The sequence below is a fragment of the Neopsephotus bourkii genome, unplaced genomic scaffold (genome assembly GCF_033783945.1).
Source record: "Neopsephotus bourkii isolate Nb327-2 ecotype Australia unplaced genomic scaffold, CSIRO-AGI_Nbou_v1 NB_1780, whole genome shotgun sequence".
In the NCBI taxonomy this organism is placed as follows: Eukaryota; Metazoa; Chordata; class Aves; order Psittaciformes; family Psittacidae; genus Neopsephotus; species Neopsephotus bourkii.
This window is the reverse complement of record NW_026902254.1, coordinates 5678944-5703447: the sequence shown is the minus strand read 5'-3', so window position 1 is coordinate 5703447 and position 24504 is coordinate 5678944. Positions and strand designations below refer to the sequence as shown.

Below are 24504 nucleotides of genomic sequence, written 5' to 3'. Positions count from 1 at the left end.
GTGCCATGCAATAAGATCCAGTCATACAAGCCAATGATTTTTCCAAGGTATTACTTGGATAGAGAAATTTGTCAGTAGTTTGTCACTTGATGCTTTAACTATTTTTCAGTTCACTAAGACTTCTGACAAAACAATACAAACAAACCCTTTCTATTCCAAACTCAATACGTTAAGTGCTTTGGTGGAATTCTTGTTTGTTGGCTTTGTTGTGGTTTAGTGTTTGGGTTGTGGGTTTTTTTGTTGTTGTTGTTTTGGTTTATTTTGTTTTTTTTCCCCCATAGGTTCTTGTTCTTATACACAAGATCTAACCTGAAAAAAGTAAATTTTGCAATTTTTGATCGTGAACTGCTTTGTTTTATATCTCAAAGAATACACAATTTTAGACATATGCATGGGCTTATAAATACTAAGTAGCTTGGAGAATAATTCTGAAGACATCTAAATAACCTGTTCCTGATCCAACAAAACAATGGAACCTCAGCTTTAGCTAAAATAAGTTGATAAAGAAATTGAAGACTGTATGTTGAAAAGCAAAGACTGTACTTTAATTAATTTTTCAGTGTATTGTGGGGTTTGAGTTGGGACCAACTTTTTCTAAATGATGTATTTCTTACTATTAACGGTTAATTCAGCACTTGAGATAAATGGTAAAACTGCAGTATCAGCTACATTTTTTTCCTAGCCTTCTGGGTGCTAAATGTTTTCTAGCAATAAGGGAAAGCTCACTTTTTTGTAATAGAGCTAGATAATAAACTGGCTATAAGTGGATCTGAAAGAAAGTGTACTGAAGTATATTCTGAAGCAGTGATTGTGAAATATTATTGTTCTTATGTATTTTGGATGATCTTTGGAGTAAGAAAATGTGTAATTTTAGTGGCAATAGAAGACAAGCAAGAAGAGGATGCAGTTATTTATACTGCCATTTAAAAACTCCAAGGCCTTTACAAGCGGATATGAATTTTTATAGAAGTGTGTTTGTCCTTTACAATTTTATTCTTAGCTCAAAATTTGGATCAGTTGTACTGAGGTGTTATGATCTTTATTTTTTTTATTTTGTTTCTGTTAGTCCTAATTGCAGTATCACATCTTATATCTTGCAGTCTTGAGGGAAGAAAGCCACTGAAATAGAGTGCAAGTGTCCCATTGTATGAGTAATGCTCACAAGTGAATGGCTTTTGGGATCTATAGATTTGATCCTTTTATGGTGTTATTTATAGCTTCTAAAATATGACCATCTGAGCTATCTAAAAGCAAATTATGCTTTTGAATTTGAGTCTGTACCCTGCTTACTTCTGTTTTGCTATGTATTCATCAGAAAATATAAGAATGAGGAAATGACTGAGCCACAAACTTCTCTTGGATAACAGAATGCAAATCATGGAATCTACATGCATCAGAAAAGGACTTGATTTCATTTATTCAGTTCATCAGTCTTATGGAATCTGTGTCCAGTTTTCTCATTAATGTGACATTAACGGTGTCTTCAGAATTAAAAGAACAGAACGCAACTAAGATGTTTGGGATAATTTCTTTTTTTTCCCAGTGGATAATCTTGGCAGAAACTCTTGTGAGATCTAAAAGTCCACTTTTTTATTTCTCTGAAGGCACACATATTTCGAGGAACATAATACAAAGTAAATTATTGCACACTGTACTCCTCCTTTTTGCTTAGCAATAGCAAAATGAAGTGCTTCTGCAGCCCTGGTTAGAAATGTGCATGTGTGCTCACACCCCCTGGAATTAGTGGATAAGCAGGCTATATACAGATGATGTGGAAATTAATAAAAAAAGCAAGAAATTACCAGTCCACAGCCATAGGTGTTCAATATACTGTTCTTGAGATTCTAAGAGTCAATAAACCAAAAGCAAGAGCAGATAGAAAAAATGTTGTTGGAGAAAAGCAGGTTCTTGTGTTCAAAATTAGTAAGCATAGAATACTCCTGAGTGCAGAGAAAAGACTACAATTGAGAAAACTGTGGAAGAAATAGACTAACTATTTGTATTAAACTAGAGAGGGAGCAAGGAAGAGTCTATGAGATGCTAGGCCCTCCAAAGGTAGTGAATAAGAGAGCTTCCATTCCTCCTTTTTTTCATCACTGTGAGGCAAATGCTATTCCAAACAAGTTAGAGTAACAAAGTTACATTAAGGTATTGTGCCTTTAAAAAGTGAAATATATATATTTTGATTTAGTTTTGTTTTCTAATTATTTAATTAATCTTTATCAACTATTGTTTATTTGGGGAAGAGGCAAATGGTGTCCTCCTTATATGCATTGAAAAGAACTTCTTTGGTTCTGTTGCTCACTTCAAGATTTTGTAATAATCATAATTAGCACCCACAGTATCACACAGTATCACACAGTATGTTAGAGATTGGAAGGGACCTCAAAAGATCATCTAGTCCAATCCCCCTGCTGGAGCAGGAACACCTAGATAAGGTTACACAGGAACGTGTCCAGGCGGGTTTTGAATGTCTCCAAAGAAGGAGATTCCACAACCTCCCTGGGCAGCCTGTTCCAGTGTTCCGTCACCCTCACTGAGAAGAAGTTTCTTCTCAAGTTTAAGTGGAACCTCTTGTGTTCCAGTTTGTACCCATTTCCACTTGTCCTATCATTGTTTGCCACTGAGAAGAGCCTGGCTCCATCCTCGTGACACTCCCCCTTTATATATTTATATACACTAATAAGGTCACCCCTCAATCTCCTCTTCTCCAAACTATAGAGACCCAGCTCCCTCAGTCTTTCCTCATAAGGGAGATGCTCCACTCCCTTAATCATCTTAGTTGCCCTGCGCTGGACTCTCTCCAGCAGGTCCCTGTCCTTCTTAAACTGAGGGGCCCAGAACTGGACACAATATTCCAGATGAGGTCTCACCAGGGCTGAGTAGAGGGGAAGGAGGACCTCTCTCGACCTACTAACCACCCCCCTTCTAATACACCCCAGGATGCCATTGGCCTTCTTGGCCACAAGGGCACAGTGTCGGCTCATGGTCACCCTGTCGTCCACCAGGACCCCCAGATCCCTCTCCCCTACACTGCTCTCTAGCAGGTCATTCCCCAACCTATACTGGAACCTGGGGTTGTTCCTGCCCAGGTGCAGGACTCAACACTTTCCCTTGTTATATTTCATCAAGTTATTCCCCGCCCAACTCTCCAGCCTGTCCAGGTCTCGCTGGATGGCAGCACAGCCTTCTGGCGTGTCGGCCACCTCTCCCAGCTTAGTGTCATCAGCAAACTTGCTGACAGTACACTCAATTCCCTCATCTAAATCACTGATGAATATATTAAATAATACTGGTCCCAGTACCGACCCTTGAGGCACTCCACTAGATACAGGCCTTCAACTAGACTCCGCCCCATAGACTACACCCTTTGTAACATTTCAAAATATATAAATATCTTGTCTCTTGAATATGTGCTTTCAGTTCCAGCCTGCTTTGTTCAGGGCTCTTTTAACATTTGGGGGGTTTAGTCATATACTTCATTTACTCAGCAGCAAATTACTCCATGTTGCTACTTTCTGGTAAAAAAAATTCTGCATGCCCATCTTGAGCCTTTACAAGTACCTAAAATATAATCAAATGTTTGGTCCTGCTACTCTGTTATAATGCTTTAGTCTAGATGATCTCTAAGGAGCATTGTAAGACATGTCAATAACACTGTAATAAAAACAAAGCAGTGATTGTAATTGTCTTTGAAAATTAATTCTCTTTAATAAAAAGAGTATTTTGGACTATCACTTGTCCTCTGATGTAGACTGCAAAAATGGCGATTAAGAATGAGTCTTAAACTTTTGAAGGCTACACTTTGTACTGAAGTATTCTGTCCAATAATTTGGCTAGACCCTTGATCCTGCAGCTCTTCAGGCAGAAATACATCTCTGTTCTACTTTCCAAGCTCCACCTGAAGTTCTAACAATGCAGCCAGGCATAGGATTCAGCCTCCAGCTCTGTACTTGTGATCTTTTCTATTTGTGAGTAAAAGTATCTGAAAGTGGGCGTACACATCAAGTACATCAAGGTAGATAAAAACAGGCCCATTTGGATGAGTAGGCTTAGTCAATAGTGGGTCATACTCTACCTGGAGGCTGATAGCAAGTGGAGTACTACAAGAATCTATTCTGAGAGCTGTGCTGGGTTACAGCTTTATCAATTACCTGCAAAGTGCTATCTCTGCTAGAAGAAAGTAGATGTTTCTGTAGGTAGATCAAAGCTGCTCTCAGCAGATCTGCTGTCTTCATACCATTTGTGGCATTGAGAGATAGCCAAAAGCCTAGTGTGGAGAGAGAGTCTGCGGAAACCATGTTCAATACCACCTTCCTTCTCTCAAGAAACAGCACATATTTCCAAGCATGTGAATGTAGGTTGTATTCTTGCAACCTGAGTATATGCATCCATTAATGTGGTTCAGTTTGAGTGTGAATTGAAGAGCTGTGTTCAAGAGCGGGAATATGCAGAAGAATGGGAACAGGCAGAAGCAGCTTTGCCTGATTAGGAGAACAGAAAGAGTGAACAGTGGGTGGTGGAGAATACCAGTGAACTGGAGGGGGAAAAGAATTGTGTTATCTGGCCACTATTTACTAATGAGATGGATTTGGGTTTTCCTTTGGGAATTTATTTTGTTCAGCATGCTTTGTTCTGGTTAAGGATCCTGACCATGCAAGTTTAAATGTTTTTGTGGCTTAAAAACATAATATAAAAAGAATTGATGTAGGATTAGTGCTCCTGTGTCATACCGCTATCATAACAGCAAGAAACTATTTGTGTACTTTTAAGCCTCCTTTTTTCCTGCATGTTTTCAGGGCATGTATTCCTGTATGTCATATTCCCTACAGAAAAAAAAGGCTCAGTTAACTGCTTTGTGACTGTAGGAATACTTTGCACTGCTTTTTACTAATGGCGTTTTCTTAAGTTTTTCAGTCTTCATCGTTCAGTGGGCAGATGTGAGCCAGAGAGTACTGCTTGGTTTTTGTTTTTGTTTTTTTAAAGGTGGGAGGAAGAAGTTGTGGAAGTATCTCCATAAAGCAAATAAGCCAGGAACAGTGTCCTCATAGAGCAGGGCATGGTCCCACAGGGGCTGAGCAGGGCAGGGGTGCTGATGGAGTCACTGTCGACCATCCAGATGTCATCAGAGAAAGTGATGTAATGAGTCAGATCTGGGAGGTCAATCCTGAAAGCCCAGTCAGGAGCAGAGGGAAGAGAGCCATTAATACTGCTAACAAAGGTTCAAAGTCCCCCAACGAAATGGCCAAAAATGGGTATAATCATGACATAGCTCAGGTACACTGCCCAGGCCTCAGCTGAACTGGACCTGTTGGACCCATGGACAGAAGAAGTGTGTAGGGGCTCTGGAGGATGTGGTTTCCCAGCCATACCTGAGCAAAAGTCTTGAGTGGCCTTGAGGTGGGTGATGGTCCCCTGCCCTGCTGGGGCTGCTGTGGCTGCACCTGTGAGGGGAACTGTCTTGGGTTCAGCAGTAGCAGTCATTTTTCTCTTTCTTGGTAGCTGGTGCAGTGCTGTGTTTTGACTTTCGAGCTGGGAGCAGAGCTGATAAAAATGATGTTTTGGTCTGGCCAAGGACTTTGTGAGCCTCATGCTCTGCCAGGGAGGAGGGAAGCTGGGAGGAAGCAGAGACAGGACACCTGACCCAAACTGACCAAGAAGTATTCCATACCACAGCACGTCATGCCGTGGATGTAACTGGGAGTTACCTGGAAGGGCTAGGAACTGCAGGTTTGGAGGAGATATCAGTTGGTGCTTGGTCGAGCTGGGGGGACCAGTTATCGGTCGGCTGGTGGTGAGGTGTTATATTCTTTTCCCTTGTTATTTCCTTTATCATTACTATTATTGGTGGTAGCAGTAGTGATTTGTGTTATACCTTAGTTACTAAACTGTTCTTATCTCAACCTGTGGGAGTTGCATTCTTTTCGATTCTCCTCTCCATCTCTCCAGGAGTAAGGGGAGGGCAAGAAGGGGGGGGGGGGAGTGGGTGAACAAGCTGTCTGGCTGGGGTTAAACCACGACAGGAATGCATAAGGTTCAACAAAGAATGTGTGTTAACAGGGGGGAGTTTCTAGGGTCAAAGCACAGACTGAAGATTTAATGCTAGTCATAATTCCTAGTTTTTAATAAGAATATATCTTATTTGTGTCCAGTCTGACTGCCTTTAATTTATTGATATTGCCCTGTCTTATGTAGAAAATGTATATATGAGTTTGGTGGTGGTTTCACTAATCACTGTTTCCTTTGCTGAGCGTGTCTTAGTTCTTGCAATATGGATCTGGTAGAATCTGCAAATAAATAGTCTGAGTTCTGCCACTCTCTAGTCTTGGTAGGTTTCCCCTTGGTCGTGTCTGATGTTTTCATTGGGTGATTGTCACTGTTAGATTTCTCCAGGGAAATTTGTGATTTGAAATAAAGAAGAATTTTCTCTTGGCAAGGTGTGCAGTAGAGGAGGAGTTGCACCCACTCTAGTTTCTACTTCTGGGGCTTAAGAGTGTTTCCTAACCTGTTCCTTCCTCTCATTTTAAAGAAAAATCTCCCTGTTTTTTTCTCAAATGGAACTTTCACTTTGTGAATTGTCAAGGGCCTTTCTGTTTCTCAGCATCTTTGCTTTGTTCTGTTGCGCTTTTTTTGTTTGTTCCTTTGGTTGGTTGGTTTTGTTTGTTTGGTTTTGTTGGGTTTTGTTTTTGTTGTTGTTGTTGTTATCCTGAGAAGCACAGTTGGTTGTATGATTTCAGTTCTCCACTAGCTTAATAATGTGATTTGATGGTATGCAATCCCTCATTAACTGAACTAGTAAACATAGAAATAGGTGAAGAAAGGACTGGAGCAAAAGGTGTCTGGGTTGCCTCACAGCAGAGAGATTCAAAAACTGATTAAAAGTCATGTTAGCAGGTGAAAAGATTAAAAAAAAAAAAAAAAAAAAAAACAACCCATGGGAGCAGACCTGCTTTAAGCTGTGAATGTTACCACCTGCTGAAGCCAACATGCTGTGCTCTGGTTTTACTTAATCACAAAGAATTGGTATTATTTTTCCTCTGTACCATTAAAATGATAAATGGCTGTCATCAGCTTCACAGGGGTAAATGGCGCTACCTTTCAGGCTTGGAAATGTGGACACCTGAATCCCAAATGAACAGAGCTTCTAAAATGTAACATTTCATCACAGCTGGAGAACTTCCTACCTCCCAACAAACAAAATTATTCAGGATTATTTTCCTACTACATTAAAACTATGCAAAACCAGGTATCTTGCAGTAGGTTTGATTCAATATGTGTGTGAAGAATGCATCAATTTATAATCTATACAGGAGTTTGAAGCAGCTTGTTAAAAAGATAATAAATTTGCAATCATACTGCAAGTGAGCATCTGGAGCCTGAAGTTTAAATAATCCAATTTCTATGCAAAATGTTACTGTTACCAGTTTTTAGTCCAGTAATTGCCCTTTGATATCAACGAGATTATAATATTAAAAAATTTTATTTAGTCTTTTTTAAATGATGGATGTTCAGGACTCTCTTCAAATTCTGGTTTTGCAGTGATACTGGTGAAGCAATGTCAAAGATGCTTTTTGACTCCAAGTGAGCAATGTGTTTTATTAAGTTAGATAGCAGTTCTTTGAAAAGTATTTATGGACTACAATGTTTATTCTTCTAAGTTGCTCAAGAGATTTTTTTGCTCAGTGTTATATATGTAGAGGTATGGCTATTCTTATACGAATAAGAATAATATATCACCACTAATTCTTTTCAGTTTTTCTCTTGGCTGTATTGAACTTATTTAGCTATGGTTTTGATGTACAGGTATATGACAACACACATTCACTTGTTTCTCTGCCTGTGGGTGTGGGGTTTTTGTGGTTTTAAGGCACTGTTTCTGTAATGTAAGCTGTACAGTTCTTCTAGGTATTATACTCTGTTATGTTTTATTCAGTAAATGAATCATATCAAGGTTCTGAAAAATCTATAATGTTGTTTTTCAGGATTTTATGAAAACACTTTTTTTACCCACAAAGGCTTGCAAAAATGAATAAGTTTTTGATAAGCATTATGGCATAATACAGCAGAGCTATGATTACTTATGGTAGCCCCTAGTAATAAGAAATCATGTTTCAGTCTCCGTGACATTTTTTTCTCAAATATAACCTCAAAACTGCAATGAACACCTTCTCCTTTTTGAAGTTCAGTCAAAGCTACTTTCTTGTTTCAATAGATGTTCTTGTCTGCCATGTAAGATGGAAAGGATATGTACATTTCTTGAGTTGATTTTAAATAGCTTTGGTAAATATTAACTCTGTTTTTCTGAGGAAAAAGGTAACAGTAGTAGTCAATACCTTTATTAAGATACGTTAAGAATTAGTCCAAATCCAGATTAGAGCATTATAACCTGTGCCTTGCATAGCTTTAGTTGGACAAATTCCTTTATAGAAAGTTATATTCTTTTGGGTCAGTTCTTTATTGCTGGTGTTGAAAAATGTAAGTAAAGAAATACCTGCTTCTCTCTAAATAGCAAATTTGAATAACTAAATTAAAATTAATCTCACAGTGAGGTGTGTTGTGTGAATACTTAAGAACAAAAGGTAGTAATCATTTAGGTACTTCCCATTGTGTAGGTGACTCCAGCTGAGGGATTTCACTGAAAAGCAAAAGAGAAATATGAGTATTTTCTTCTAACTTCCTGGAAGATGGAATTCTTGAGTAGTCAGCCAAATTCTGCTTGCTTGCTTGCTTCTCATGAACTGGATCCTGCAAATCCTTCATTATTCTGGAAATCCAGTAAATCACTAGGAATGGAAAAATAAATTGGTGATTAAAGCTGAAGCATGGAAAGCAGATTTAAACTCTACTTACAGCTTTTTGGCTGTTTCATTTTGTATCTAAATGTTTCCAAGCCTGTGTTTGTACCTTTGGTCTCTACCTCATGATGAATGTGAGGCTTCAAGGTAACTTCTATCATTTCTATTTACTGCTGGTAGAACTTTGTCCTTAACTTAATCCATAATCTGAAGACCCAATGTAAACAAGACTGTATACATTCACACCTCCTATGAAATGTTCTGTGAATGCCTCCTAAGATCTGATTACTGAGAAATTGGAAGGTGATTTTCACGGAGCAGACAATACTTACTTAGCATGCTGTACATGAGGTGCAATTAGTAAGTATGTACAGGATATTACCAATGGAATGTACTCCTGTGCTTCAGAGGTCCAACAATTATTGAAAGCACAGTCACACCCCATTTTTCATTATTTTTTATATATAAAGTTATCACAGTATCACAGTATGTTAGAGATTGGAAGGGACCTCAAAAGATCATCTAGTCCAATCCCCCCGCCCGAGCAGGAACACCTAGATAAGGTTACACAGGAACGTGTCCAGGCGGGTTTTGGATGTCTCCAAAGAAGGAGATTCCACAACCTCCCTGGGCAGCCTGTTCCAGTGTTCCGTCACCCTCACTGAGAATTTTTTTCTCAAGTTTAAGTGGAACCTCTTGTGTTCCAGTTTGTACCCATTTCCACTTGTCCTATCATTGTTTGCCACTGAGAAGAGCCTGGCTCCATCCTTGTGACACTCCCCCTTTATATATTTATATACACTAATAAGGTCACCCCTCAGTCTCCTCTTCTCCAAACTATAGAGACCCAGCTCCCTCAGTCTTCCCTCATAAGGGAGATGCTCCACTCCCTTAAACACCTTAGTTGCCCTGCGCTGGACTCTCTCCAGCAGGTCCCTGTCCTTCTTAAACTGAGGGGCCCAGAACTGGACACAATATTCCAGATGAGGTCTCACCAGGGCCGAGTAGAGGGGAAGGAGAACATCTCTCGACCTACTAACCACCCCCTTTCTAATACCACCCAGGATGCCATTGACCCCCAGGTCCCTCTCCCCTACACTGCTCTCTAACAGGTCATTCCCCAATCTATACTGGAACCTGGGGGTTGTTCCTGCCCAGATGCAGGACTCTATACTTTCCCTTGTTATATTTCATCAAGTTATTCCCCGCCCAACTCTCCAGCCTGTCCAGGTCTCGCTGGATGGCAGCACAGCCTTCTGGCTGTTATGCCAATACAGGTGTATTGTTCTCTCTCTTTCCGCAGGGAAATGGGATAAAACCGGCAAATTTACATAATCTTTGAGATTAAGACAAAAATAAATCCAAGATTACATCAGCAACTTTTTATTTCATTAATTAGGTGCTTTAAAAACAATACATATGTTGCTTAGAGTTTATTTTTCATCATTTTCAGCTAGTCTGACTACTGTGATTCTTTCTTCAAAGATCTGTATCTGCAGAAGATTGTATCACTATGACCCCTGCATCTTTGCTGTTCAAGAGATTTAATAAAAAAGCTGGCTTGAAACAGTTCAGGCAGAACATTTGCAGTGAGTTTTGTTCATGGCTGTTGTAGCTGTAACCCACTGTGTTTGAAAAATTGTAGACAAAACTTAATAGAACAAAACACGCAGTAATTTATGAGAACTAGATACTTAGTCCTAAGGTTATAATTACTACGTTATATAATAATTTTAACTGAAAAGTTAAAATATTGTAACTTTGTTGGCTTTGTTTTACCCGTTAAAACAAGGCTACTAATAAGAAAGCTTTATTATAGCAGGTTGTGTAAACATCTTTAAAATACTTCTGATATCTGTTCAGACTCCACTTCTGTTGTTGTTTTTACTGTATGTTCCTCAGGCCCTACAGTGATAAATGTGAAAGACTGAAGAGGATAAAATGAACTCTGAGATCATAAGTTAGATCAGAGGGAGAAAGATAATAAAAGCAATAATTCAAACTTCTTTCATGTGATAAAACTAGATCTCAGAAAGCTACATTTTTCCATAAGGAAGCATAGCTTCAATATACAGATCAGCAAACTAAAGCCAAAAGTGAAGTGTTTGCTCAAATATAGCAAGACATACTGGAGCACAAAGGTGGAAAAGAGCTTGAGGCTTTGAGTACATGTCAAGCACTCCCCTCAATAAGCAACCACATCCTGCCTTTTCTTCATTGTTCTTTCCTAAATGTATGCATTTTTAACACCTAAAATTAAGTAGCTGAAGAGGGTTACATTTGGCTGGCAAATGATCACCAGTGGTGCTTTTAAGGGCTCTGTCCTAGAGCCAGCTCTGCTTAATATTTTTATCAATGATCCGAATGCAGGTGTTGAAAGTGCCATTAGCAGTGTTGCTGATGATACCAAACTGGGAGGTGCTGTTGACTCTCTTGATGGATAAGAGACGGACCCTACAGAGCGATCTAGATAGATTGTAGCATTGTGCAATCATCAGTGGCATGAAATTTAAGAAGTCCAAGTGCAGGCACAATTATAAATCAGGAGAAGAGTGGCTGAAAAGCAGCTCTGCAGAAAGGGATATGAGGATGCCAGTTGACAACAGGATCAATACAAGTCGAACAGTGTACCCTGGCAGCCAGTAGGGCAAACTACACTCTAGGGAGCATCAAATGTAGCATAAGCAACCAAGAAAAAAAAAAAAAAAGTGGTTATTATCCCACTGTATCCAGCATTTCTGTGGCCTCACCTTGAGTACCGTGTGCAGTTCTGGGCCCCATAGTTTAAGGAGGATGTTCAGGTACTCGAATGCATCCAAGAGGACAGCAGCAATGCTTCTGAAAGGTCTAGAAGAAATGTCCTATGAGGAGTGGCTAAGGACTCTGGGCTTGTCTAGTGTGGAGAAAAGGAGCCTGAGCCTTGCTCTCTACAGCTTCCTAAGGAGGGGAATTGGAGAGGGGGAGTGCTGATCTCTTCTCCCAGGGATCAGACATGTGGGAATGGTTCAAAGCTGCTCCAGGGGAGGTTCAGACTGGACTTTAGGAAGCATTTATTTTCCAAGAGGGTGGTCAAACAGTGAAACAGTTTTCCTAGGGAGGTGGTCGATGCCCCAAGCCTGTCAGTATGTTGAGGCATTTGGACAATGCCCTTAACAACTTGCTATAACACTTGGTCAGCCCTGAAATGGTCAGGCAGTTGGACGTGGTTGATCACTGTAGAATCTCTTCCAACCAGAAAAAAAATCTACTCTATTGTATGTATTTTTCATAAGGGAAAAAAAATGCAGAAAATTATCAACTTCTGTACACTGTTTCAGAATTTGTAATGTCAGCATAAAGTTTGATGAAGTCCACATTGTTAATATGCTCTTGAAACCAGATTCCTCTATCCCTGGATACACTTCAGTAATTTTTTATTTCCATGTTTCTGTGAAATCACTATTGAAGAGAAAAGTGAATTTGTTATAGCCAAGCATTTTTTCTTTGGTTTTACAGCACTAATCAACAGACATATCCATCATAAAGACAAAGATATGCGTGGGACCGCATGGATTATTAGAGTGACTCAAAGCAGCTATCTGTGCATTTTAGGTCTTGGAAATAATTCCTTAACTTCTGCTTCTGTCTGGATAGCTTTGACACAGTGCATGGCTTCTTCCTGTTTGAAAGTTCTCAAATTGACTCTTTCCAATTATTTTGCTCACTGTCTTTTTGTATCACAGTAAATTTCTGGAGTTACTATTATTTTTTTAGCACCTGGCTCGTCATACAGGTTCACTGACTAGACAGTCTAGGATTTTGACATGGATTTGTGAGTCTCTTGGTAAGTCATAAAGATCAAGAGAGATTTGTTGTCATCATTAATGCCTTGTCATGCTAAAGGTTCTATGTTTCTTTCACATGAGTTATAAGACCCTATTTTCAGGACTAAACCACTAAAGCTGTCTCCTTTCTTTTCACACAGTATCAAGTCAGTTCTGACACCAGCTAGCACATCATTTGCAATTTCTTAAAATCATTTCGATTCAGCCACTGTTTTAGGCTGACAGGTTATAGTCTTCCTTTTCATCAAATGAGTTTATAGTTAGTTTATATAGGTAATAAAACTCCAGTGTACAAATCATTTGGATTTATCTGCAACTTTTGGTAGCACTCACCACAAGTTTGATAAGTCATAAAACAAACAAAAAGATGGAGTAAACTGTATAATCATTTTGGATATTGCTTTCATCCATGGAACTTTCAGACAGTTCCTACCACAATAAGCTGTGCAACAAAGCACCATTCATGAGCTACAGTACTCTGCCTACAACCCTCTCCAATAGCAAGTTTTCTTTTCCAACCATCCATCCACAAAAAACTGTCATGAAATTAAATTCATCCCATCTAAGATATCATAGAAACATAGAATAGTTAGGGTTAGAAAGGGCCTTAAGATCACCAAGTTCCAAGCCCCCTGCCATGGGCAGGAACACCTCACACTAAATCATGCCACCCAAGGCTTCATCCAACCTGGTCTTGAACACCGTCAGGGATGGAGCATTCACAACTTCCCTGGGCAACCCATTCCAGTACCTCACCAACCTTACAGTAAAGAACTTCCTCCTTATATCCGATCTAAACTTCCCCTGTTTAAGTTTTAACCCCTTACCCCTTGTCCTATCTCTACAGTCCCTAATCAATAGTCTATCCCCAGCATCCCTTCAGCACCCCTTCAGATACTGGAAGGCTGCTATGAGTTCTCCACACAGCCTTCTCTTCTCCAGGCTCAACAGCCCCAACTTTCTCAGCCTGTTTTCATATCGGAGGTGCTCCAGTCCCCTGATCATCCTCGTGGCCCTCCTCTGGACTTGTTCCAACAGTTCCATGTCCTTTTTATGTTGAGGACACCAGAACTGCACACAATACTCCAGATGAGGTCTCAAGAGAGCAGAGCAGAGGGGCAGGATCACCTCCTTCGACCTGCTGGTCACGCTTCTTTTGATGCAGCCCAGGATACGGTTGGCTTTCTGGGATGCGAGCGCACACTGCCAGCTCATGTTCAGTTTCTCATTGACCAACACCCCCAAGTCCTTCTCCGCAGGGCTGCTCTGAATCTCTTCTCTGTCCAGCCTGTAGCTGTGTCTGGGATTGCTCCAACCCAGGTGTAGGACCTTGCACTTGGCATGGTTAAAATTCATGAGGTTGGCATCAGCCCACCTCACAAGCGTGCCAAGGTCCCTCTGGATGGCATTCCTTCCCTCCAGCGTATCAACCGAACCACACAGCTTGGTGTCATCGACAAACTTGCTGAGGGTGCACTAAATCCCACTGTCCATGTCATGACAAAGATTTTGAACAAGACTTGTCCCAACACTGATCCCTGAGGGGCACTACTCGTTACTGGTCTCCAGCTGGACATTGATCCATTGACAACTTTTTTGTGCAGCTATCCAGCCAGTTGTTTATCCACCAAGTGGTCCATCCATCAAATTGATGTCTCTCCAATTTAGAGACAACGATGTTGTGTGGGACAGTGTCAAATGCTTTGCACAAGTCCAGGTAGATGACATCAACTGCTCTACCCCTGTACATCAGTTCTGTAGCCCCATCCTAGAAGGCCACCAAATAGGTCAGGAAGGATTTCCCCTTAGTGAAGGCACACTGGCTGTCACCAAGCACCTGTTGTTTTTCATGTGCCTTAGCATGCCTTCCAGGAGAACCTGCTCCAAGATTTTGCCAGGCACAGAGGTGAGGCTTACTGGTCTGTAATTCCCTGGGTAGTTTAATTCTAACTGCGCCTTAGCTTTCCTAACCTGCCCCCTACCTTCCCAGACAACATCCCTGTATTCTTCCCAGGCTGCTTCTCCCTGCTTCCACCTTTTATAAGCCTCTTTTTTTCCTTCAAATTTTCATCATCAGCTCCTTATCCATCCAAGGAGGTCTCCTGGCCCTCCTGCTGCACTTCTAGTTGGGATGCAACACTCCTGAGTTTGTAGCAGGTGATCCTTGAATATCAACCAAGAGTCTTGGGCCCCCCTGCCCTCTAGGGCTATATCCCATGGAACCTTACTAAGCAGGTTCCTGAAGAGGCCAAAGTCTGCTCTCTTGAAGTCCACGGCAGTGAGCTTGCTGCACGCTCTTCTCACTGTCCTTAGGATCTTGAATTTGACCATCTCATGATCCCTGCAACCAAGGCTGCCCTGGAGCCTCACATTTTACACCAGCACTTCCCTGTTGGTGAGAACAAGATCAAGCATGGCATCTCTCCTTTTTGACTCCTCTATTACTTGGAAAAGGAAGTTGTCTTCCACACCATCGAGGAACCTCCTAGATTGCTTTTGCTGGACTGTACCGTTGCTTCCACAGATATGAGGGTTGTTGAAGTCCCCCATGAGAACAAGGGTCTGTCAGCATGAGGCTTTTCCTATCTGTCTATAGAGTGCTTCATCCACAGAGTCCTCTTGATCAGGCGGTCTCTAACAGATCCCCATAATAATGTCTCCCATCACTGTTCTCCCTTTAACCTTGACCCACAAATTCTCTGTTGACTAAATCATATCATTGAGAAATACCTAAGCATCTCATCTAAGAGACCATGGATAGCAATGTAATATTGATAGCATTTCAGGAATGTATTCCTGGGGAAAAAAAGTTCATCTTTTTGTTTAAATTGAAATTATTGTTTCAAATGACTACACACTGATCATAACTTCTAAGTAATATTAACCAAAAATGCCCTATGAAAAAACATTGTAATTGGATTTCCTGTGATTTGGTTCAGTAACCAAGAACAGAGTTGTGCACAGATGGTTCTCTTGTTCCAGTGAGGGAAAAAGGATAGTTTCCACTTCTTTACAAAGCTGAAGACCTCTCTACTAATTCTGTCTGTGTTTTTCAGATCCTGTATTTCTTGCTACTAAGATGTCACTATATCTTTTACAGATGTTTTCTGGTCAATCAGATATTTTCTGCTTATAATTCTTTTAACAAAGGATATAAATTACATAATACATCAGGAGGAAACTATTCTTACCTAACATGAAAATCTGAATGTAAGGTCCATACCACAGTATGCACAACAAAGCTGCAGGGTGAAAACATATTTTAGTTAGGAAATAGGAGTAATGAATAATGTAATTGATAATAGTACAATATTTATTCTTTAAATAGAATATTAACAAGTGATCCACACTGTAACAGCTAAAAGATTGTTCAAGAGATGGCTAATGCACTTCTGCATTGTCATTTAAAACATTACTACCATGTTTCAAGTTATTAATTTAGATGGTATTATTATTATCGCTTGTTTCAGCTTTGTCCGTATCTGGAGATGTAAATTGGATTACAAATTCATAGTATTTAAAGTAAGTAGACACCAAACTTCCATTAATACTCAAAAGCTAATTCACACAGCCTACGTAAGAATTCAATAAAAATTTTTTGTCTGCTTATTTTTATATGTCTGGGTGGACACAGTCTTTATCTGCAGCAGGTAAAAATATTACTTTAGTTGAAACAATAGCAAACTTACCATTGATGTGTCTGTGGCCAGGAATCATCTACTTTGAAGATTTTCTTTGAGATATTCAGGAAAATGAAATAAGAGAAGAAATGCTTTCAGGGTTAGATTGCTCACACTTTTTACACTTAAAATAACTTTTTCGTCTTCTTTATCTTGTCTCATTTAATGAAATTTTTATCATCCTGTAGAAATCTTAGTACCCTCTTCAGTTTTGACAGAACTGAGCAGATGAGTCATAAGGTTCTAAATGAGGTGTTCATGGTGAGAATATGAACACCTTTGAGCAAAAAGCCATGTTTGAAAAGTTTGATTGTTATAAAGAACAGTATGTCAAAACATGCCGTACCTGCTTTCAAAATGGCCTTGCTGATAGTGATCCTGCTTCTCTGCCTCTATTGCCTAGCATGAAACTTAACACACCAGGGATCATCCACACAGGCAGGATGGAATAGAAATCTAATAGATGGCCAAGATGGGAATAAAAAACCCTGATAAATGCATACATGTCAATTTACTGTGAAATACCAATCAATTCACTTGTAGCAAAGGAATTTAATGGTAAAATGAAGCTTAATGGCTGCAAAAAGTTTTCAAACATAATTTATTATTCCCTTTGATTTTTCTTTTGACGAAATATATTACCTATTCTCAGGGATCTTTTATTTATTTGTAATTGTTTTTGATAAGGGAAATGCAATGAGGATGTACGGAAATAATACAGAATTTAAAATATATTTATTCATCTTTCTTAAATTGCTTTTTCTACTGCATAAGACATTGAAAGCTAGCCATTTAAAATTATATTATTATTTATTGAAGTCATCAATGTAATGCAGCAGCCGGACAGCCTGCAACTCAAAGTGGATGATGCTGCTAAAACAGCTGGGGTTACTGCTCTCTAATGTATGTGAATAAATAATGTTTGAACGTACACTGTAATTATAATAGTAGTAAGAATCTGGAGGAATGGAAAAGAATATTTGAAACTCCACAGTTCCGAGTCAGTTTAGTATTTGAACAGTGGGTGGTCAGGGCAGGATTTTTCACCACAACACTGCGATCAAGTTCCTGTTCTGCATTTCTTCAATTAAATGCCTCATGCAATTTAAGTCAGTTTGACAATATGCTTGCTGGAGTGCATGGAAGAGGTGGGGAAAAAGCCCCCAGACCATTACAGTAAGTAATCTTTCCCACTATATTGATCATGCTGGATTCTGTGCTTAAGTAATTGTACTAGAGAAAAGAAATAATAGCCTAATAAAACATGCCAGGATGCACACTAAATGTGCTTGGAGGTTGAATCTTAGTGACTTGAAATGCCAGCTGATTAAGCAATTGTCTCTTGAATGTGCTTTTGTACATATGAGCAGCTGTGCTCAGACTTCTGCAGGACTGCTGTTGGTTGGAAGTCAAGTCTGGGGCCTTGAATTAGTAGAAAGTTAAATCCAGCTTTGCTTGAATCAGAGTAAAAGGCAGAAACTATATCAGTATTAACAAGTAATAGCTTGGTAAATTTAAGCTTTTTTAATTTTCTTCCTATTGGGAGGTCCAGGAAGAAATCAGTGTCCCACCAAAAAAGCAACTTATATGGGGTGAGTGAAGGGTCCCATATCCAGATGCCCCTCATTTCCCACTTCTTCTATTGAGGAAGAAAAGCAATTCCCATTCCCAGTGGAACAGTGAAAGGCCTGTGAAAAGTGAAAAATCTCAAAGAGAAGAGCAATACTGTCTTCCAACTGGCTGGGCAGTCAGGGTGGCAGCAAGTGAGGGGTGGCTGTGGGCAGGGAGGAGAACTCTGGTCTATGAAGATAGATGTCAAGGAAACCATGAAATCTCTTGCCTGTGACTTCCCTTTAGGTGTTCTCCACCCTCTCCATATATTTTTGGAATACAGTGGACCTATCAATATACAAGTAGAAGGGAGTTTTCTCAGGTCTCCAATAGGCACAAAGATATATCTGAATAAATGTCTGATATAGAACTTCCCAGAATCAGTCTGGGAAAATATAGCTGAGAAACTAACAGGTTTTTATCTGTCTTTTTAGGCAGATTGGTTCTTTTTTGTTGCAAAGGCACCTTAAGAGAAAACCAGGCTTCATGTTATAGGAGAGTCAATACTTGTCTTTGCTGGCAAATGGTACATTCTGGAGTCAAGAGTTTATCCAGAAGAAAAATGGTAGCCCATTTCTGGGGAAGGAATGCGGATGTTGTGATCTTTTAATAAAGGTGGATACTGAATTTCATTTGCTCCTACATCTGTACTCCTAGTAAACATTGTTAACTTATTGTTGTCTGTATATATGGTCACATACAAACACCTGGAGTTTAATTAGACTGATTAAGTATTAGATTTTGGGCTTAGTGGGTTAATTGTCTAGAGCAGAATCTTAGTAACTTGGGTAACTTAGAAGCAAGGACCTTTTATTTAATTTGGATTATTTATTTTTTTTACTGTAAGATTTTAATCAGCTGTCCATCACTGCAGCTGCTGACAGAGGAGCAGTGGCTACTGGAAATGGAGAGAGATAATTCCATAATGGTGATTATCACCAGCTTTTTAAAAATAAAGGCAGGATCACCAAATAAGATGAAGTTGCATGGTCTTCCTTGGTTTGAGCTAATCTTCCAGAGATATTTTTACTACTTGTATCTGGTTTTCTATCTCATTTCTGTTGTTTTTTTTTTGCTTTCTTTCAGTCTGGTTTTGTAAAGCATAATCAGTTTGTCTTTGCTAAGCAGCGGAAGATAAACACAGAATTAAAGAAAGCACAGAGTTGGTGTGTCAGCAGTGGTATCTGGTGAGTCTGATGTGTCCACAAACGTACAGAACTGGAAATCAAAATGTTTTTATCTGTTAGTAGAAAAAGGCTTTAATTGGGAGTGGAAAGGGGGATCATGATCTGCCTACAGATAAAAATACAGTTGTTGTGGAAGGAAGGGGCAGCTGATGAATAAGAACAATGATTATCTCTTCCATTAAATTTAGAAGCAGATTGGTAACTTGCTATTCTTTATAAATTGGTTTGCAACTTAGGAGGGAAATAAATTTAACAGATGTAGACAGTCACTCTTGAGGCACAGCTACAATGATTACAGCTGTGTGAGTAAAGCTGCTCTTAGTTGTCATGGAAAATGAATATGGCAGATAAAGATGGCAGATGGATATAAGTGGCATAATATTATAGGGACTCAAGTCCCTAAGGTATTTGAATGCAATAACAATATAAATCTTATTTGGTACTTATTCTGCAATTGGCTAGCATTACAAAAATGAAATATTTATTAACTTCTCTATGATATAATGTGTACAAACAGATTGCCAGTGGTGCCCTGTGTTCTTACAAGCACGGTTGTTGGCTAATACGAGATCTCTCTTCTCAAACATTCATGTCATATTTACTTGTATATTATGGATTATTGTGAAATAGAAAATGTTTTCCTTGACTCTAAAGGTATCAGTAGTTCTACATGCAGTCTTTTCCAATGTAGATCGTGTATTTGTTTAAGGGTATGACTGCAATGTAGCCTTGGGAGGGAGCAAGAGCAACAGCCTCCATGTAAATGTAGCTCCCAAGAGAAATAGTGTGATTTCTCCCAACACTTTCTTGAACAGTTTCATGGCCAGCTGCAGCTCCTCAAGCAGCTCTTGCTTCCCCAGGGAGCTGGCCTTGAACACAGGCAGCTAAGCTCCTGGACTGGGGCAGGCTGTCTGACATGTGCATCCTTGAATCAGAAGTACCTAAGGACCTGAAGTTTTCTTCCACAAATTTTCAAGTGTCCATCATGAGACATGTTTTTTCTAGCTTTCCTACATTGTTTGCCTCCTAACTGCATTTGCTGTGATATTGTGATCCCGTCAGTTTTTTACAAGTTTTAAAGAAGTTGGCAGAGATGGATGTGGGGTTGGTTTTTATACATACTTTTCCTGAGCCTCTAAAAGTAGGCTTTAGATGCCAGATATACATTTACCTACTGTCAGTCTGTGTCTTTAATATGTGCTTCCACTGATGAAATAAAGTATTGCTTATAAATATCCTAGGGGAGTTTGGATGAAGTACAGGGGTAGAGAAAGAAATATAGAGTCTGTACATATAGATAGGTTATATAGTTCATCATTGTCTAAAGGGAGTAAAAATTTATGATTAATTAATAGTTTGGGATTTTTTTATGTTTTGAGTCTTTGGAGTTAGCAGCCTCTTACCATATGTTTATTTCTGTTGTTTCTCTTAAGCAAAACCAGAACTGGCAGTCTTTCCCTCATATCCTAAAGATAATGTTTTCAAATTTTAAACTTCTAAATTCTAATACTACAGTGTTATGATTTAAGGGCATTAGTAATTTTGCCCAAGGGCAAAAGGCTGGTGTTAACCACATCATGTTTAAACAGACAAAAGTCCTGTATCTTCTAACAGAAATCATCAACTTTACCAGTAAACTATATAGTATAGGGATTAGCACCTCGATAGATGTTGGTACATGCAATGCCTGAGTATTCTAAGTATATTTCATTCTGTTTATATATAGGAGCAGTGTCCATTTAAAGATTTACTTCTACATGTCAAAACTCAAACACTTGCACAGAAACGTTTGAATTTTACAGAATGAGAAAAGGATAAACAACAAAAACCTCCAAATTCGAACCAAGAAATCGTTTGGACAAAGTATCCTTAAAACACATACACACACACACACAAACATGTCAAGCTTTTCTTAGTATTCATTGTTCTCTCACTGCTGTTTTTGTGTCCTTTAGTACATCAGGTCATGATTCTGGCTGAAAATGTTTTTCAACATTTACTGCTGAGCAGTTGATAGCTCAGGGCACATAATGGAAATAATGATAAGGTGAAAGCTGTCCTCTCAAAATGTGAGTCACTTTTGAACTAAAAAGAGGATACTGTACCAAATCACTAGGGTCACTGGCCAACAACTGCTTCATAGAGTTGTTTGCAGTTATGTCTGGGACTCTGTCTAGTATCAGTCTCTTTACTCTTTGAAAAACGGCTCTTGATGTGTTTCAAATGCTGCAGATATCCCTAAAACATTAATTAGCTAATTACTCCCTGCAGTGCATGATGGTGCCTGCTTTTTCTTCTTTTGCTTTAGGACAGCTGCATTGCACAGATTATTGAACCAATCATTTAGACTGTATATAAGGCTGCATCTGGGATCTGACATCTGAGTCTTTTTCCTATGGACCCTTTTTCTCTTCCCACAAGTGGGCTGAAATTGCTGCTTCTGTCAAATAAGGACTGAAAACTTCCACTCATTCTTGCTGCTTATCGGCACAAGGGCATACTCTGCAAAATACTGGTTTAGCCATCAGGAAGCTTGGAAATGCAAAAATGAGCTGAACACCACCCCTCCACACCTCCATTTTGTTTTCACTGGGGATTGACAGTTGCACAGAGACTGAGGTTGTTGGGACTATATCTTCACTTTTGTGTCTTCCTTTTTTAAAACTGCTTTTTGCTGATACATGTTCCTCAAGAATATAAAACCAGATTAGCTTTGCATTTTTTGTTCATATACACAAAAAAGTTTTATGGTTCTTAACTCTATTAATACCACTGAGAAACTTCTTTAAAGATCAGACTTTCCCTAATTCTGCCAAATGAGAACCTCAGTTCAACAAATGAGGCAACAAGTATGGCTCAAGCTTTACTGCAGTTGCATTCAAGCAATTGAAAGTAAACAGCCTTCTGGCAGTGAAGGAATGAGCCACTGCATTCTGTTAGCTTGCAACTCAGAGCAGATATGGTAAATATTTCTTTTGGTATGCTAGACAGTGTAATTCATTAAGAAGAAAGGCTGTAGTAAACTTGAATTCACCAAAATGGGGATGGACTCTTCATTAGGGACTGTAGTGATAGGACAAGGGGCAATGGGTTAAAACTTAAACAGGGGACATAAGGAAGAAATTTTTTCCTGTTAGGGTGGTGAGGCACTGGAATAGGTTGCCCAAGGAGGTTGTGAATGCTCCATCCCTGGCAGTGTTCAAGGCCAGGTTGGACGAGGCCTTGGGTGATATGGTTTAGAGTGAGGTGTGCCTGCCCATGGTAGGTGGGGTTGGAACTTGATGATCTTAAGGTCTTTTCCAACCCTAACTGTTCTTTGATTCTATGATTCTAAAATAATTTACTGGCTGGCTGAATACCATGTAACATAAACTTCTTCCTACAGCCAGAATCCAATTCAGAAAATCTCAGAAATATCTTTCAAAAACACTAGTTCCATAAATGTATCCTGTATACTTAAGAAGTATAAATCAGGATTAATCATAAAACACATTAAAAAATCAAAGTTGGACTGAACTGTTTTTCTGCCACTGCATGTGAGCATACAGGTTGTATATCTCCTTGAATCCTACACAGTAAGAAATGCTGTTGCAGCTTGGCTACTGTTTTTTTTTCACATGCATCTGGTATGACAGCAAGTTTTGATGCTGTTGTGTAGAATCTTTGTGCTCGAAGTGTCAGTTAAAACATGCCAGGATTTATTTTCCTTGCTTACCTGCTCTTTCACTGTTAGAGTTTGGCTTCTGTCCTACAAATGATTGTTAGTCTTGGGCTACAATCATGAGATCAATTCTCAGAAATGAAATGAGCACTGCCTGCAAAGTGTCTTGAGGACAAAGGCTCCACTGTTTCAAGTTTTTTTGATCAACTTATATTTTGCTTAACAATCTGTGAAAGCTCACACGGTATCAAAGAAGCACCAAAACGAGTGCAGAAAGGACAACATGCTAGGGACAGAGCAACAAACTGTCAGACTGGTTCAGGCAACTTTGGAACAGCCTAATTATTCTCCAGAGTTACTTCAGTGAAAGGCAGCATGTGTTACTGTCACTACTAGCAAAGAAAGATCTCTAAGAATCGTGGCTTGAATTCACGAACGAAGATTTGGGAAGGGCTTTACCCACGCTTACTACAAGCGCACTGATGACTAAGAAGGCCAATGTGGGATAGGCAAATCCGGCTATAAAAAGCACAGCAGAAGGTCTCCTTGGGTGGTACAGGTGGGGCGCGATTCTTTCTGCGTTGTCTTTTCTCCTCGAGACTAGTTCTTCGTGAGCTCTCAAAGGAGTCAACGGCATTATGTATGGTGTGTCTCCAAGTCTCCCGTTTGGAGGCCAAGGTGGACCACTGATGGTAGTCAATATGGCCAAGGCTAAGGTATTGTTTCAGGGAGTCCTTATATCTCTTCTTTGGGGCACCTCTCTTGCTGCTACCGGTGGCAAGTTCACCGTAAAACACGATCTTGGGGAGGCGGTGATCCTTCATCCTAGAGACATGCCCTGCCCAGTGCAGCTGCAATTTCAGCAATATGGCCTCGATGCTGGTGATCCCTGCCTGTTCAAGGACAGTGACATTAGACACATAGTCAGTCCAATGGATGTTTAGAATTGTACAGAGGCAGTGCTGATGAAAGTGTTCGAGGAGTTGCAGGTGATGACGGTAGATGACCCATGATTCAGACCCATATAAAAGAGTAGACAATACAATGGCTCTATAGACACTGATCTTTGTACTTTTCTTCAGGTGTTTATTACACCAGACGCTTTTATGGGGTTTTCCAAAGGCTCTATGTGCCTTTGCTATTCTGTTGTCTATCTCTTTGTCGATCGTGGCATCCGAGGAAATGATGCTTCCCAGATAGCTGAACTGCTGAACTGTCTTAAGGTCTGACTCGCCGATGGTAATATGGGGATGGCGATAATCTTGCGGTGCAGGCTGGTAGAGGACTACTGTCTTCTTCAAGCTGACTTCCAGCCCAAAAACCTCAGCTGCCTCCGCAAAGCAACATGTTAAACACTGCAGAGCTGCTTCTATGTGGGCAACAAGGGCGGCATCATCAGCAAAGAGCAGTTCACGGACAAGATGGTTTAGGGTCTTAGTGTGGGCCTTCAGTCGCCTTAGATTGAATAGGCTACCATCAGTACGATATCGAATATAAATGCCGTCTTGTTCGTCGAGGTCTGCTGTAGCCCTTTGGAGCATCACGCTGAAGAAGATTGTGAATAAGGTCGGTGCGAGAACGCAACCTTGTTTCACACCATTGGTTATTGGGAAAGGCTCAGAGAGTGCATCGCCATACCTGACTTGGCCTTGCTGATCCTCATGTAACAGAATAATCATTTTGAGGAACTTGGGGGGGCAACCAATCGTTCCAAGGTCAGCCAAGGCCTTTTCTGCTCACAGTGTC

The 24504-nt window shown here is 39.9% G+C and overlaps 1 protein-coding gene across 8 annotated transcripts in view; it reads left to right on the top strand.

Moving 5' to 3' along the window:
• The window catches only part of KCNIP4 (potassium voltage-gated channel interacting protein 4), a 432794-nt gene that overhangs the window by 290278 nt on the left and 118012 nt on the right, over positions 1-24504 (top strand). Inside the window, exon 1 of one of the 8 annotated variants that reach the window (XM_061379854.1) lies at positions 12549-12618. The exons of the other annotated variants lie outside the window; for them this stretch is intronic. The gene's annotated coding sequence lies outside the window, so the exon portion shown is untranslated. Of the gene's footprint in view, positions 1-12548; positions 12619-24504 lie in introns of those variants that run through there. 8 annotated transcript variants of the gene reach the window in all.